The sequence below is a fragment of the Pelmatolapia mariae genome, linkage group LG6, assembly GCF_036321145.2.
Source record: "Pelmatolapia mariae isolate MD_Pm_ZW linkage group LG6, Pm_UMD_F_2, whole genome shotgun sequence".
NCBI classification, from domain to species: domain Eukaryota; kingdom Metazoa; phylum Chordata; class Actinopteri; order Cichliformes; family Cichlidae; genus Pelmatolapia; species Pelmatolapia mariae.
Genome location: NC_086232.1, coordinates 40,966,489 through 40,984,558, shown reverse-complemented (window position 1 = coordinate 40,984,558; position 18,070 = coordinate 40,966,489). Strand labels below are relative to the sequence as shown.

Genomic DNA, 18,070 nt, shown 5'->3' with positions numbered 1-18,070 from the left:
CTCGCTTGGCTGTGGTTAGAGCCAACAGCAGAGTGGTTTTAAGCGAGAGAAACTTCAACCCCACTGCCCCAATAGGCTCAAAGGGGTGGTGGGAGAGGGCGTCTAAAACGACTGACAGATCCCATAAAGGGACCAGTGGTCTAGAAACTGGGAGCGTTTGACGCGCCCCTCTCATGAAGCGACATACAAGGGGGTGCTGACCGGCAGGTTTATCACCAAACCCCACGTGGCAGGCTGAAATAGCTACTAAATAGACCTTTATGGTGGAAAAAGCTCTCCTTTTGTCCAGCAAGTCTTGAAGAAAACACAACAGCTCCACCACTGAACACTGAAAAGGGATAATCTGCTTTTCATGGCACCACTCTTCAAAAACACGCCATTTACTGCTGTAAATGGCACGAGTGGAGGAGGCTCTGGCATTCTGAATGGTTTCAATAACCTTTGGAGGCATGCCTGCTGCCTTCAAATTCCACCTTTCACGGGCCAGGCCCAGAGAGCAACCTGGTCCGGATGGGGATGGTATATCTCCCCACGCACCTGAGACAGAAGGTCCCTGCGGACGGGGAGTGGCCATGGCTCGTCCACCAGAAGCTGGATGATTTCTGCTATCCAGTGTTTGGATGGCCACCGTGGAGCTATTAAAATCAGTGACAGCCCCTGATCCCTCACTCTGATCAGTGTTGGGGAGATCAGGCTGAGGGGAGGGAAAGCATACAGCACAGTTTTTGGACTCCTATTCTAATCCAATTTCCCCCACATAATTTATGTTAGCTTTATAAAGACACATTTCACACAAACTTCTATAATTCCTCTGGACTGAACCTGAAAACGTGTGTGTTTTTGTTAATATCTGTATGCAGACCTGGATAAAGGAAGTTCTGAGAGTCAAGTCTCTGACCCAAGAAGACAGCGGTTTGAGGGAAGGGTTGGCAGAGTTTGCCCAGTGAGTGGGGACCTGGTTGTTCAGAAAGCTTGTGTAGATTCGGTCCATTTCCTCTGACATCACAACGAGACCTGCTATTGCCTTTTGCAGAGTGATGAGAGACATCTACGAAAAAGAAAGTGAGAGTAACACATCACAGTAACGACAGATTCCTAAAAATGTTATTTCTGAAACTACACAGAACGCATATTTTTGATTGTTTAGATTTTTTTCTATTTGAATGTTTCTTTAAGATCAAGTAAATAAACTATAATCCAAAGAAAACTCCTGAAGTGGTCATGAGATGATCTCCACCAATTAAATGTGTGTGGTTTTTACGTCACCCTGAGAACTTTAAGCAGGTTGTTGAATCGGTCTGCTTCTTGGGCCAAAACACTTGTGAGGGAGTTTCTGGTGCCCATTGGTGTCTTTGATAAACAGTGTGTCAATTGCTTCATGCATGTCCAGTCGCTCTGCACTCCAAAAGAAAGACAAGTTCACAATGAAAACATGGGGCAAAAGAGTGAGTGTAATAATGCAAAGTCTCAGCAGTACCTGAGATCTATGTGCAGGTGAATCTATGTGGGGTCAGCGTACTGGGCAGTTTGGCTAGAATCAGTTCAGCGAGTGACTATGTCATCGTTACTCTTTTTTTTTTTTTAACCTGTCCCGTTTGGTTCTTTTGCCATCAGAATTATTGTCTAAAGGCGAAGAAAGATGCCCAACGGATTTACTTTACCAAATGGACCATCCCAGCCTTGCCGTAATGGTCCATTTGATTCACCTTTTATTGTTTATTTTATTTTCACTTGCTGAATACGGGACAGACTTGACTGGTGGAAAGAAAGGGGAAAAAGAAAGAGGGAAAGAAAAAAAACTGAGAAGAGGGACGGGGAAAAAGGGCAAAAAACAAAAACCAACAGAATAAGCAGACAAAAAATACATATATCGATCACCTGGATCACCTGTTGAGAAAGAAAAAAGAAAGCAAGCAGAAGAAAACGAGAGTAATAGAATAAACAACATCACAATGATATATGGGAATAAGACAGTAAATACTAAATATTAAACATTATTGTGCAGCACGTGAGATCGACAGCGCACAGTGTGATTTGAGGTAGGAGCCAAAAAGGGTGTAGATTGTGTGTGTGAGCACCTGTGTGTACACCTGTGAGCATGGACGTGCTTGTTTTTTTTAAAAGGTTCCTTCTTTGATCAGAGTTATAGTTTCTTGACGCCGCAGAGGCAAACACACACACACACACACACACACACACACACACACACTCATGTATTGATATTTTATCATAGCACTCCCAAAGCTCATAAACTGCATGAGAAACATAACTTTAAATAGCTAAAATGACCACAAGCCATTTCTTACAATTGCTGTGAAGTGAAAAATTTAACAGATTTTGAAAAACTACGTATAAATAAGAAATTGCACAGTCATTTATATTTAAGAGAACAACTGGCAGTCTGGTAAAAAATAGAGATAGAGACATTTGCTTGTAATGTACTGGTGTTGTTACAGTATTGTTCCTCACCTGAAAAGCCAAGTTGGCATTCTCATGCATACCAAAGATCTCAGGATCATCAATGATTGGAAGATTCTCAATATACTTCTTATATTGTTCGAGTTCATCTGACTCTGGAGCGTAGTAAACACCTTACAGGGAGAAAACCATTAACTGAGATATATAGCATGTGAGCATGCAGTGTGCATACGCGCCCGTATGTAACAGGGTCATAAATCACATTGTTATAATTACACAAAATGTGTTCTAAACCCCCAAACCATTCCTTTTATACCTGACTTTATCAGTTAGAGCCCCTCCTCATTCTTTTCTTCTTCTTTGGTGCAACCCTATAAATACAGTGTACCCCTTTTGCCTCTCTCCTTTTCTACAATTCCCCTGTGGGAGAGGTTGGTGTAATTTCTTTCCCAACCCTTTAAAACACACATGTAATTCATATTTAGCCACCCTGATGTTTATGATTGCGATTTTAGTTCAATTATTGTCATTATTAAGCCTGTTTTTGTTAGATGTTATAAGTGTGTTGTATGTGTGCATCATAAAAGTGTTTTAGGCGCCATAAATGCTAGCATGAATATATACTTCTTGCTAGCTTGGAAGTTGTGGTGGGTTGAGCTAACCCTCTTCCCCACTGTTTGTATTTGGTCGTAGAAGCTGGAGTGGGCAAACTATTTACTTGCAGGTCTTTCTTTCTTTTACCTTTTATCGTCAGACACAACGCAGAATCACACCGGTTACACTTGGTGCCGCTGACCCGTCACATCGCCAATCCGGCGATCTCCTCCTCCTTCTGCTGCCGCTGTTTTCCCGCCTCCTCTCTGCAGCTGTGCGCTGTGTGCCAGGGTTCTGTGCCCTGCGCTTTGACTCACAGGTTTTTATATCTTGCGTGTGATCGATGCCCCGCAATTTGGCTTGCAGGCATCTCTGTCACGTGTGAACTTAAAGGGCAAATATGTAGGTGATCATTTCTGTCACTGTTTCATATTGTTGCCTCAAATTATACAGGTACAGATTGTAATTTTTTTTTTTTTCTATTGATATTGGCTTTTACAGCCTGTTTTAATTGATTTTATTTTATTTCCTATGGTGTTTTGATTCTTTGATGTTTTTTTCCTCCCACATTTCATTGTTTTGTGAAGTTTTGCATAATTGTGTGTGGGGGCTAGGCTCGTTTTTTTTTTTTTTTGCTGTTAAACAGTGATATCTCGCTTGGGTCAACATGTTAGGCGAGGAAACTGCGGATAGCGCTATGCCTGATCTGTTCTCTGCAGGGAGTAATGTGACCTTCGGTTTGGGGAGGGGTCATCAGATTGCTCCACAGTGTTTTGGGAGGGCTAGGCCAGTAGCCCCCGGTATTGGTGCCCACACTGTAGGCCAGTCAGTGATGCGCTCACCATTAATGCCAGCAGCTAGCTCCACACCAGTCTTGCAAGAGAGGAAAAGAGAAGCAGAGATGCAATTAAAATATATGCATCTTTAAATAACGATATCTTTCTTTATGCAGTATCTTCTTCTTTTATTTAATATAGTGCATTACAGGCATCCTATTACTGATGGGACCTGAGGTGACCCAGTGAATCAGTTTACATTGGATTCTGTTTCCTAAGATAATCAGCATGTGGAGTGTGTCTCAGTGTTTATCCACTGCTGTATAAACTAACAGGACTTTACCCTGTTTGTGCTTGTTTAAGTGAATTATAGTGACTGTACCATACATGTTCAGAGCAGACTTAAGGAAGAACAGCTTAAATCAGAGAAGATGAACCAAACACTAAACCAGGATGTACAGAGAGGCAGATAGATGAACTCAGAATGTACATGTGTTATTACAGTTTTCCAACCTAATGAGATAAAACACAAATCAAATGTATGCAAAAGTACATATGCATGCACACACACAAACATACACACACGTGCACACACCCGAACCAATAAAATACAGCCAATAACCCAGACCTGAGCTAGAAAAAGACTTCTATTCTAATCCAATTTCCCCCACATAATTTATGTTAGCTTTATAAAGACACATTTCACACAAACTTCTATAATTCCTCTGGACTGAACCTGAAAACGTGTGTGTTTTTGTTAATATCTGTATGCAAACCTGGATAAAGGAAGTTCTGAAAGTCAAGTCTCTGACCCAAGAAGACAGCGGTTTGAGGGAAGGGTAGGCAGAGTTTGCCCAGTGAGTGGGGACCTGGTTGTTCAGAAAGCTTGTGTAGATTCGGTCCATTTCCTCTGACATCACAACGAGACCTGCTATTGCCTTTTGCAGAGTGATGAGAGACATCTACGAAAAAGAAAGTGAGAGTAACACATCACAGTAACGACAGATTCCTAAAAATGTTATTTCTGAAACTACACAGAACGCATATTTTTGATTGTTTAGATTTTTTTCTATTTGAATGTTTCTTTAAGATCAAGTAAATAAACTATAATCCAAAGAAAACTCCTGAAGTGGTCATGAGATGATCTCCACCAATTAAATGTGTGTGGTTTTTACGTCACCCTGAGAACTTTAAGCAGGTTGTTGAATCGGTCTGCTTCTTGGGCCAAAACACTTGTGAGGGAGTTTCTGGTGCCCATTGGTGTCTTTGATAAACAGTGTGTCAATTGCTTCATGCATGTCCAGTCGCTCTGCACTCCAAAAGAAAGACAAGTTCACAATGAAAACATGGGGCAAAAGAGTGAGTGTAATAATGCAAAGTCTCAGCAGTACCTGAGATCTATGTGCAGGTGAATCTATGTGGGGTCAGCGTACTGGGCAGTTTGGCTAGAATCAGTTCAGCGAGTGACTATGTCATCGTTACTCTTTTTTTTTTTTTTTTTTTTTTTTAACCTGTCCCGTTTGGTTCTTTTGCCATCAGAATTATTGTCTAAAGGCGAAGAAAGATGCCCAACGGATTTACTTTACCAAATGGACCATCCCAGCCTTGCCGTAATGGTCCATTTGATTCACCTTTTATTGTTTATTTTATTTTCACTTGCTGAATACGGGACAGACTTGACTGGTGGAAAGAAAGGGGAAAAAGAAAGAGGGAAAGAAAAAAAACTGAGAAGAGGGACGGGGAAAAAGGGCAAAAAACAAAAACCAACAGAATAAGCAGACAAAAAATACATATATCGATCACCTGGATCACCTGTTGAGAAAGAAAAAAGAAAGCAAGCAGAAGAAAACGAGAGTAATAGAATAAACAACATCACAATGATATATGGGAATAAGACAGTAAATACTAAATATTAAACATTATTGTGCAGCACGTGAGATCGACAGCGCACAGTGTGATTTGAGGTAGGAGCCAAAAAGGGTGTAGATTGTGTGTGTGAGCACCTGTGTGTACACCTGTGAGCATGGACGTGCTTGTTTTTTTTAAAAGGTTCCTTCTTTGATCAGAGTTATAGTTTCTTGACGCCGCAGAGGCAAACACACACACACACACACACACACACACACACACACACTCATGTATTGATATTTTATCATAGCACTCCCAAAGCTCATAAACTGCATGAGAAACATAACTTTAAATAGCTAAAATGACCACAAGCCATTTCTTACAATTGCTGTGAAGTGAAAAATTTAACAGATTTTGAAAAACTACGTATAAATAAGAAATTGCACAGTCATTTATATTTAAGAGAACAACTGGCAGTCTGGTAAAAAATAGAGATAGAGACATTTGCTTGTAATGTACTGGTGTTGTTACAGTATTGTTCCTCACCTGAAAAGCCAAGTTGGCATTCTCATGCATACCAAAGATCTCAGGATCATCAATGATTGGAAGATTCTCAATATACTTCTTATATTGTTCGAGTTCATCTGACTCTGGAGCGTAGTAAACACCTTACAGGGAGAAAACCATTAACTGAGATATATAGCATGTGAGCATGCAGTGTGCATACGCGCGTATGTAACAGGGCCATAAATCACATTGTTATAATTACACAAAATGTGTTCTAAACCCCCAAACCATTCCTTTTATACCTGACTTTATCAGTTAGAGCCCCTCCTCATTCTTTTCTTCTTCTTTGGTGCAACCCTATAAATACAGTGTACCCCTTTTGCCTCTCTCCTTTTCTACAATTCCCCTGTGGGAGAGGTTGGTGTAATTTCTTTCCCAACCCTTTAAAACACACATGTAATTCATATTTAGCCACCCTGATGTTTATGATTGCGATTTTAGTTCAATTATTGTCATTATTAAGCCTGTTTTTGTTAGATGTTATAAGTGTGTTGTATGTGTGCATCATAAAAGTGTTTTAGGCGCCATAAATGCTAGCATGAATATATACTTCTTGCTAGCTTGGAAGTTGTGGTGGGTTGAGCTAACCCTCTTCCCCACTGTTTGTATTTGGTCGTAGAAGCTGGAGTGGGCAAACTATTTACTTGCAGGTCTTTCTTTCTTTTACCTTTTATCGTCAGACACAACGCAGAATCACACCGGTTACACTTGGTGCCGCTGACCCGTCACATCGCCAATCCGGCGATCTCCTCCTCCTTCTGCTGCCGCTGTTTTCCCGCCTCCTCTCTGCAGCTGTGCGCTGTGTGCCAGGGTTCTGTGCCCTGCGCTTTGACTCACAGGTTTTTATATCTTGCGTGTGATCGATGCCCCGCAATTTGGCTTGCAGGCATCTCTGTCACGTGTGAACTTAAAGGGCAAATATGTAGGTGATCATTTCTGTCACTGTTTCATATTGTTGCCTCAAATTATACAGGTACAGATTGTAATTTATTTTTTTTTCTATTGATATTGGCTTTTACAGCCTGTTTTAATTGATTTTATTTTATTTCCTATGGTGTTTTGATTCTTTGATGTTTTTTTCCTCCCACATTTCATTGTTTTGTGAAGTTTTGCATAATTGTGTGTGGGGGCTAGGCTCGTTTTTTTTTTTTTTTTTGCTGTTAAACAGTGATATCTCGCTTGGGTCAACATGTTAGGCGAGGAAACTGCGGATAGCGCTATGCCTGATCTGTTCTCTGCAGGGAGTAATGTGACCTTCGGTTTGGGGAGGGGTCATCAGATTGCTCCACAGTGTTTTGGGAGGGCTAGGCCAGTAGCCCCCGGTATTGGTGCCCACACTGTAGGCCAGTCAGTGATGCGCTCACCATTAATGCCAGCAGCTAGCTCCACACCAGTCTTGCAAGAGAGGAAAAGAGAAGCAGAGATGCAATTAAAATATATGCATCTTTAAATAACGATATCTTTCTTTATGCAGTATCTTCTTCTTTTATTTAATATAGTGCATTACAGGCATCCTATTACTGATGGGACCTGAGGTGACCCAGTGAATCAGTTTACATTGGATTCTGTTTCCTAAGATAATCAGCATGTGGAGTGTGTCTCAGTGTTTATCCACTGCTGTATAAACTAACAGGACTTTACCCTGTTTGTGCTTGTTTAAGTGAATTATAGTGACTGTACCATACATGTTCAGAGCAGACTTAAGGAAGAACAGCTTAAATCAGAGAAGATGAACCAAACACTAAACCAGGATGTACAGAGAGGCAGATAGATGAACTCAGAATGTACATGTGTTATTACAGTTTTCCAACCTAATGAGATAAAACACAAATCAAATGTATGCAAAAGTACATATGCATGCACACACACAAACATACACACACGTGCACACACCCGAACCAATAAAATACAGCCAATAACCCAGACCTGAGCTAGAAAAAGACTTCTATTCTAATCCAATTTCCCCCACATAATTTATGTTAGCTTTATAAAGACACATTTCACACAAACTTCTATAATTCCTCTGGACTGAACCTGAAAACGTGTGTGTTTTTGTTAATATCTGTATGCAAACCTGGATAAAGGAAGTTCTGAAAGTCAAGTCTCTGACCCAAGAAGACAGCGGTTTGAGGGAAGGGTAGGCAGAGTTTGCCCAGTGAGTGGGGACCTGGTTGTTCAGAAAGCTTGTGTAGATTCGGTCCATTTCCTCTGACATCACAACGAGACCTGCTATTGCCTTTTGCAGAGTGATGAGAGACATCTACGAAAAAGAAAGTGAGAGTAACACATCACAGTAACGACAGATTCCTAAAAATGTTATTTCTGAAACTACACAGAACGCATATTTTTGATTGTTTAGATTTTTTTCTATTTGAATGTTTCTTTAAGATCAAGTAAATAAACTATAATCCAAAGAAAACTCCTGAAGTGGTCATGAGATGATCTCCACCAATTAAATGTGTGTGGTTTTTACGTCACCCTGAGAACTTTAAGCAGGTTGTTGAATCGGTCTGCTTCTTGGGCCAAAACACTTGTGAGGGAGTTTCTGGTGCCCATTGGTGTCTTTGATAAACAGTGTGTCAATTGCTTCATGCATGTCCAGTCGCTCTGCACTCCAAAAGAAAGACAAGTTCACAATGAAAACATGGGGCAAAAGAGTGAGTGTAATAATGCAAAGTCTCAGCAGTACCTGAGATCTATGTGCAGGTGAATCTATGTGGGGTCAGCGTACTGGGCAGTTTGGCTAGAATCAGTTCAGCGAGTGACTATGTCATCGTTACTCTTTTTTTTTTTTTTTTTTTTTTTTTAACCTGTCCCGTTTGGTTCTTTTGCCATCAGAATTATTGTCTAAAGGCGAAGAAAGATGCCCAACGGATTTACTTTACCAAATGGACCATCCCAGCCTTGCCGTAATGGTCCATTTGATTCACCTTTTATTGTTTATTTTATTTTCACTTGCTGAATACGGGACAGACTTGACTGGTGGAAAGAAAGGGGAAAAAGAAAGAGGGAAAGAAAAAAAACTGAGAAGAGGGACGGGGAAAAAGGGCAAAAAACAAAAACCAACAGAATAAGCAGACAAAAAAATACATATATCGATCACCTGGATCACCTGTTGAGAAAGAAAAAAGAAAGCAAGCAGAAGAAAACGAGAGTAATAGAATAAACAACATCACAATGATATATGGGAATAAGACAGTAAATACTAAATATTAAACATTATTGTGCAGCACGTGAGATCGACAGCGCACAGTGTGATTTGAGGTAGGAGCCAAAAAGGGTGTAGATTGTGTGTGTGAGCACCTGTGTGTACACCTGTGAGCATGGACGTGCTTGTTTTTTTTAAAAGGTTCCTTCTTTGATCAGAGTTATAGTTTCTTGACGCCGCAGAGGCAAACACACACACACACACACACACACACACACTCATGTATTGATATTTTATCATAGCACTCCCAAAGCTCATAAACTGCATGAGAAACATAACTTTAAATAGCTAAAATGACCACAAGCCATTTCTTACAATTGCTGTGAAGTGAAAAATTTAACAGATTTTGAAAAACTACGTATAAATAAGAAATTGCACAGTCATTTATATTTAAGAGAACAACTGGCAGTCTGGTAAAAAAATAGAGATAGAGACATTTGCTTGTAATGTACTGGTGTTGTTACAGTATTGTTCCTCACCTGAAAAGCCAAGTTGGCATTCTCATGCATACCAAAGATCTCAGGATCATCAATGATTGGAAGATTCTCAATATACTTCTTATATTGTTCGAGTTCATCTGACTCTGGAGCGTAGTAAACACCTTACAGGGAGAAAACCATTAACTGAGATATATAGCATGTGAGCATGCAGTGTGCATACGCGCGTATGTAACAGGGCCATAAATCACATTGTTATAATTACACAAAATGTGTTCTAAACCCCCAAACCGTTCCTTTTATACCTGACTTTATCAGTTAGAGCCCCTCCTCATTCTTTTCTTCTTCTTTGGTGCAACCCTATAAATACAGTGTACCCCTTTTGCCTCTCTCCTTTTCTACAATTCCCCTGTGGGAGAGGTTGGTGTAATTTCTTTCCCAACCCTTTAAAACACACATGTAATTCATATTTAGCCACCCTGATGTTTATGATTGCGATTTTAGTTCAATTATTGTCATTATTAAGCCTGTTTTTGTTAGATGTTATAAGTGTGTTGTATGTGTGCATCATAAAAGTGTTTTAGGCGCCATAAATGCTAGCATGAATATATACTTCTTGCTAGCTTGGAAGTTGTGGTGGGTTGAGCTAACCCTCTTCCCCACTGTTTGTATTTGGTCGTAGAAGCTGGAGTGGGCAAACTATTTACTTGCAGGTCTTTCTTTCTTTTACCTTTTATCGTCAGACACAACGCAGAATCACACCGGTTACACTTGGTGCCGCTGACCCGTCACATCGCCAATCCGGCGATCTCCTCCTCCTTCTGCTGCCGCTGTTTTCCCGCCTCCTCTCTGCAGCTGTGCGCTGTGTGCCAGGGTTCTGTGCCCTGCGCTTTGACTCACAGGTTTTTATATCTTGCGTGTGATCGATGCCCCGCAATTTGGCTTGCAGGCATCTCTGTCACGTGTGAACTTAAAGGGCAAATATGTAGGTGATCATTTCTGTCACTGTTTCATATTGTTGCCTCAAATTATACAGGTACAGATTGTAATTTATTTTTTTTTCTATTGATATTGGCTTTTACAGCCTGTTTTAATTGATTTTATTTTATTTCCTATGGTGTTTTGATTCTTTGATGTTTTTTTCCTCCCACATTTCATTGTTTTGTGAAGTTTTGCATAATTGTGTGTGGGGGCTAGGCTCGTTTTTTTTTTTTTTTGCTGTTAAACAGTGATATCTCGCTTGGGTCAACATGTTAGGCGAGGAAACTGCGGATAGCGCTATGCCTGATCTGTTCTCTGCAGGGAGTAATGTGACCTTCGGTTTGGGGAGGGGTCATCAGATTGCTCCACAGTGTTTTGGGAGGGCTAGGCCAGTAGCCCCCGGTATTGGTGCCCACACTGTAGGCCAGTCAGTGATGCGCTCACCATTAATGCCAGCAGCTAGCTCCACACCAGTCTTGCAAGAGAGGAAAAGAGAAGCAGAGATGCAATTAAAATATATGCATCTTTAAATAACGATATCTTTCTTTATGCAGTATCTTCTTCTTTTATTTAATATAGTGCATTACAGGCATCCTATTACTGATGGGACCTGAGGTGACCCAGTGAATCAGTTTACATTGGATTCTGTTTCCTAAGATAATCAGCATGTGGAGTGTGTCTCAGTGTTTATCCACTGCTGTATAAACTAACAGGACTTTACCCTGTTTGTGCTTGTTTAAGTGAATTATAGTGACTGTACCATACATGTTCAGAGCAGACTTAAGGAAGAACAGCTTAAATCAGAGAAGATGAACCAAACACTAAACCAGGATGTACAGAGAGGCAGATAGATGAACTCAGAATGTACATGTGTTATTACAGTTTTCCAACCTAATGAGATAAAACACAAATCAAATGTATGCAAAAGTACATATGCATGCACACACACAAACATACACACACGTGCACACACCCGAACCAATAAAATACAGCCAATAACCCAGACCTGAGCTAGAAAAAGACTTCTATTCTAATCCAATTTCCCCCACATAATTTATGTTAGCTTTATAAAGACACATTTCACACAAACTTCTATAATTCCTCTGGACTGAACCTGAAAACGTGTGTGTTTTTGTTAATATCTGTATGCAAACCTGGATAAAGGAAGTTCTGAAAGTCAAGTCTCTGACCCAAGAAGACAGCGGTTTGAGGGAAGGGTAGGCAGAGTTTGCCCAGTGAGTGGGGACCTGGTTGTTCAGAAAGCTTGTGTAGATTCGGTCCATTTCCTCTGACATCACAACGAGACCTGCTATTGCCTTTTGCAGAGTGATGAGAGACATCTATGAAAAAGAAAGTGAGAGTAACACATCACAGTAACGACAGATTCCTAAAAATGTTATTTCTGAAACTACACAGAAGGCATATTTTTGATTGTTTAGGTTTTTTCTATTTGAATGTTTCTTTAAGATCAAGTAAATAAACTATAATCCAAAGAAAACTCCTGAAGTGGTCATGAGATGATCTCCACCAATTAAATGTGTGTGGTTTTTACGTCACCCTGAGAACTTTAAGCAGGTTGTTGAATCGGTCTGCTTCTTGGGCCAAAACACTTGTGAGGGAGTTCAGGTACCCATTGGTGTCTTTGATAAACAGTGTGTCAATTGCTTCATGCATGTCCAGTCGCTCTGCACTCCAAAAGAAAGACAAGTTCACAATGAAAACATGGGGCAAAAGAGTGAGTGTAATAATGCAAAGTCTCAGCAGTAACTGAGATCTAAGTGCAGGTGAATCTATGTGGGGTCAGCGTACTGGGCAGTTTGGCTAGAATCAGTTCAGCGAGCTCGCAGACTATGTCATCGTTACTCTTAGCTCCATGTTGTGCTGAAGAACGAGGATTAACATCCAGTATGGTATTGATCAGAGTTATAGTTTCTTGACACTGCAGAGGCAAACACACACACACACACACACACTCATGTATTGATATTTTATCATAGCACTCCCAAAGCTCATAAACTGCATGAGAAACATAACTTTAAATAGCTAAAATGACCACAAGCCATTTCTTACAATTGCTGTGAAGTGAAAAATTTAACAGATTTTGAAAAACTACGTATAAATAAGAAATTGCACAGTCATTTATATTTAAGAGAACAACTGGCAGTCTGGTAAAAAAAATAGAGATAGAGACATTTGCTTGTAATGTACTGGTGTTGTTACAGTATTGTTCCTCACCTGAAAAGCCAAGTTGGCATTCTCATGCATACCAAAGATCTCAGGATCATCAATGATTGGAAGATTCTCAATATACTTCTTATATTGTTCGAGTTCATCTGACTCTGGAGCGTAGTAAACACCTTACAGGGAGAAAACCATTAACTGAGATATATAGCATGTGAGCGTGCAGTGTGCATACGCGCCCGTATGTAACAGGGTCATAAATCACATTGTAATAATTACACAAAATGTGTTCTAAACCCCCAAACCGTTCCTTTTATACCTGACTTTTAGGACCTCCAAGCCTGTAGTTATGTTCATTATCAGTTAGAGCCCCTCCTCATTCTTTTCTTCTTCTTTGGTGCAACCCTATAAATACAGTGTACCCCTTTTGCCTCTCTCCTTTTCTACAATTCCCCTGTGGGAGAGGTTGGTGTAATTTCTTTCCCAACCCTTTAAAACACACATGTAATTCATATTTAGCCACCCTGATGTTTATGATTGCGATTTTAGTTCAATTATTGTCATTATTAAGCCTGTTTTTGTTAGATGTTATAAGTGTGTTGTATGTGTGCATCATAAAAGTGTTTTAGGCGCCATAAATGCTAGCATGAATATATACTTCTTGCTAGCTTGGAAGTTGTGGTGGGTTGAGCTAACCCTCTTCCCCACTGTTTGTATTTGGTCGTAGAAGCTGGAGTGGGCAAACTATTTACTTGCAGGTCTTTCTTTCTTTTACCTTTTATCGTCAGACACAACGCAGAATCACACCGGTTACACTTGGTGCCGCTGACCCGTCACATCGCCAATCCGGCGATCTCCTCCTCCTTCTGCTGCCGCTGTTTTCCCGCCTCCTCTCTGCAGCTGTGCGCTGTGTGCCAGGGTTCTGTGCCCTGCGCTTTGACTCACAGGTTTTTATATCTTGCGTGTGATCGATGCCCCGCAATTTGGCTTGCAGGCATCTCTGTCACGTGTGAACTTAAAGGGCAAATATGTAGGTGATCATTTCTGTCACTGTTTCATATTGTTGCCTCAAATTATACAGGTACAGATTGTAATTTTTTTTTTTTTCTATTGATATTGGCTTTTACAGCCTGTTTTAATTGATTTTATTTTATTTCCTATGGTGTTTTGATTCTTTGATGTTTTTTTCCTCCCACATTTCATTGTTTTGTGAAGTTTTGCATAATTGTGTGTGGGGGCTAGGCTCGTTTTTTTTTTTTTTTGCTGTTAAACAGTGATATCTCGCTTGGGTCAACATGTTAGGCGAGGAAACTGCGGATAGCGCTATGCCTGATCTGTTCTCTGCAGGGAGTAATGTGACCTTCGGTTTGGGGAGGGGTCATCAGATTGCTCCACAGTGTTTTGGGAGGGCTAGGCCAGTAGCCCCCGGTATTGGTGCCCACACTGTAGGCCAGTCAGTGATGCGCTCACCATTAATGCCAGCAGCTAGCTCCACACCAGTCTTGCAAGAGAGGAAAAGAGAAGCAGAGATGCAATTAAAATATATGCATCTTTAAATAACGATATCTTTCTTTATGCAGTATCTTCTTCTTTTATTTAATATAGTGCATTACAGGCATCCTATTACTGATGGGACCTGAGGTGACCCAGTGAATCAGTTTACATTGGATTCTGTTTCCTAAGATAATCAGCATGTGGAGTGTGTCTCAGTGTTTATCCACTGCTGTATAAACTAACAGGACTTTACCCTGTTTGTGCTTGTTTAAGTGAATTATAGTGACTGTACCATACATGTTCAGAGCAGACTTAAGGAAGAACAGCTTAAATCAGAGAAGATGAACCAAACACTAAACCAGGATGTACAGAGAGGCAGATAGATGAACTCAGAATGTACATGTGTTATTACAGTTTTCCAACCTAATGAGATAAAACACAAATCAAATGTATGCAAAAGTACATATGCATGCACACACACAAACATACACACACGTGCACACACCCGAACCAATAAAATACAGCCAATAACCCAGACCTGAGCTAGAAAAAGACTTCTATTCTAATCCAATTTCCCCCACATAATTTATGTTAGCTTTATAAAGACACATTTCACACAAACTTCTATAATTCCTCTGGACTGAACCTGAAAACGTGTGTGTTTTTGTTAATATCTGTATGCAAACCTGGATAAAGGAAGTTCTGAAAGTCAAGTCTCTGACCCAAGAAGACAGCGGTTTGAGGGAAGGGTAGGCAGAGTTTGCCCAGTGAGTGGGGACCTGGTTGTTCAGAAAGCTTGTGTAGATTCGGTCCATTTCCTCTGACATCACAACGAGACCTGCTATTGCCTTTTGCAGAGTGATGAGAGACATCTATGAAAAAGAAAGTGAGAGTAACACATCACAGTAACGACAGATTCCTAAAAATGTTATTTCTGAAACTACACAGAAGGCATATTTTTGATTGTTTAGGTTTTTTCTATTTGAATGTTTCTTTAAGATCAAGTAAATAAACTATAATCCAAAGAAAACTCCTGAAGTGGTCATGAGATGATCTCCACCAATTAAATGTGTGTGGTTTTTACGTCACCCTGAGAACTTTAAGCAGGTTGTTGAATCGGTCTGCTTCTTGGGCCAAAACACTTGTGAGGGAGTTCAGGTACCCATTGGTGTCTTTGATAAACAGTGTGTCAATTGCTTCATGCATGTCCAGTCGCTCTGCACTCCAAAAGAAAGACAAGTTCACAATGAAAACATGGGGCAAAAGAGTGAGTGTAATAATGCAAAGTCTCAGCAGTAACTGAGATCTAAGTGCAGGTGAATCTATGTGGGGTCAGCGTACTGGGCAGTTTGGCTAGAATCAGTTCAGCGAGCTCGCAGACTATGTCATCGTTACTCTTAGCTCCATGTTGTGCTGAAGAACGAGGATTAACATCCAGTATGGTATTGATCAGAGTTATAGTTTCTTGACACTGCAGAGGCAAACACACACACACACACTCATGTATTGATATTTTATCATAGCACTCCCAAAGCTCATAAACTGCATGAGAAACATAACTTTAAATAGCTAAAATGACCACAAGCCATTTCTTACAATTGCTGTGAAGTGAAAAATTTAACAGATTTTGAAAAACTACGTATAAATAAGAAATTGCACAGTCATTTATATTTAAGAGAACAACTGGCAGTCTGGTAAAAAAATAGAGATAGAGACATTTGCTTGTAATGTACTGGTGTTGTTACAGTATTGTTCCTCACCTGAAAAGCCAAGTTGGCATTCTCATGCATACCAAAGATCTCAGGATCATCAATGATTGGAAGATTCTCAATATACTTCTTATATTGTTCGAGTTCATCTGACTCTGGAGCGTAGTAAACACCTTACAGGGAGAAAACCATTAACTGAGATATATAGCATGTGAGCGTGCAGTGTGCATACGCGCCCGTATGTAACAGGGTCATAAATCACATTGTAATAATTACACAAAATGTGTTCTAAACCCCCAAACCGTTCCTTTTATACCTGACTTTTAGGACCTCCAAGCCTGTAGTTATGTTCATTATCAGTTAGAGCCCCTCCTCATTCTTTTCTTCTTCTTTGGTGCAACCCTATAAATACAGTGTACCCCTTTTGCCTCTCTCCTTTTCTACAATTCCCCTGTGGGAGAGGTTGGTGTAATTTCTTTCCCAACCCTTTAAAACACACATGTAATTCATATTTAGCCACCCTGATGTTTATGATTGCGATTTTAGTTCAATTATTGTCATTATTAAGCCTGTTTTTGTTAGATGTTATAAGTGTGTTGTATGTGTGCATCATAAAAGTGTTTTAGGCGCCATAAATGCTAGCATGAATATATACTTCTTGCTAGCTTGGAAGTTGTGGTGGGTTGAGCTAACCCTCTTCCCCACTGTTTGTATTTGGTCGTAGAAGCTGGAGTGGGCAAACTATTTACTTGCAGGTCTTTCTTTCTTTTACCTTTTATCGTCAGACACAACGCAGAATCACACCGGTTACACTTGGTGCCGCTGACCCGTCACATCGCCAATCCGGCGATCTCCTCCTCCTTCTGCTGCCGCTGTTTTCCCGCCTCCTCTCTGCAGCTGTGCGCTGTGTGCCAGGGTTCTGTGCCCTGCGCTTTGACTCACAGGTTTTTATATCTTGCGTGTGATCGATGCCCCGCAATTTGGCTTGCAGGCATCTCTGTCACGTGTGAACTTAAAGGGCAAATATGTAGGTGATCATTTCTGTCACTGTTTCATATTGTTGCCTCAAATTATACAGGTACAGATTGTAATTTATTTTTTTTTCTATTGATATTGGCTTTTACAGCCTGTTTTAATTGATTTTATTTTATTTCCTATGGTGTTTTGATTCTTTGATGTTTTTTTCCTCCCACATTTCATTGTTTTGTGAAGTTTTGCATAATTGTGTGTGGGGGCTAGGCTCGTTTTTTTTTTTTTTTGCTGTTAAACAGTGATATCTCGCTTGGGTCAACATGTTAGGCGAGGAAACTGCGGATAGCGCTATGCCTGATCTGTTCTCTGCAGGGAGTAATGTGACCTTCGGTTTGGGGAGGGGTCATCAGATTGCTCCACAGTGTTTTGGGAGGGCTAGGCCAGTAGCCCCCGGTATTGGTGCCCACACTGTAGGCCAGTCAGTGATGCGCTCACCATTAATGCCAGCAGCTAGCTCCACACCAGTCTTGCAAGAGAGGAAAAGAGAAGCAGAGATGCAATTAAAATATATGCATCTTTAAATAACGATATCTTTCTTTATGCAGTATCTTCTTCTTTTATTTAATATAGTGCATTACAGGCATCCTATTACTGATGGGACCTGAGGTGACCCAGTGAATCAGTTTACATTGGATTCTGTTTCCTAAGATAATCAGCATGTGGAGTGTGTCTCAGTGTTTATCCACTGCTGTATAAACTAACAGGACTTTACCCTGTTTGTGCTTGTTTAAGTGAATTATAGTGACTGTACCATACATGTTCAGAGCAGACTTAAGGAAGAACAGCTTAAATCAGAGAAGATGAACCAAACACTAAACCAGGATG

General features: G+C 40.4%; 1 protein-coding gene across 1 annotated transcript in view; it reads right to left on the bottom strand.

Annotated features, from left to right (window-relative positions):
* The window catches only part of dnah6 (dynein, axonemal, heavy chain 6), a 112,865-nt gene that overhangs the window by 30,050 nt on the left and 64,745 nt on the right, over positions 1–18,070 (bottom strand).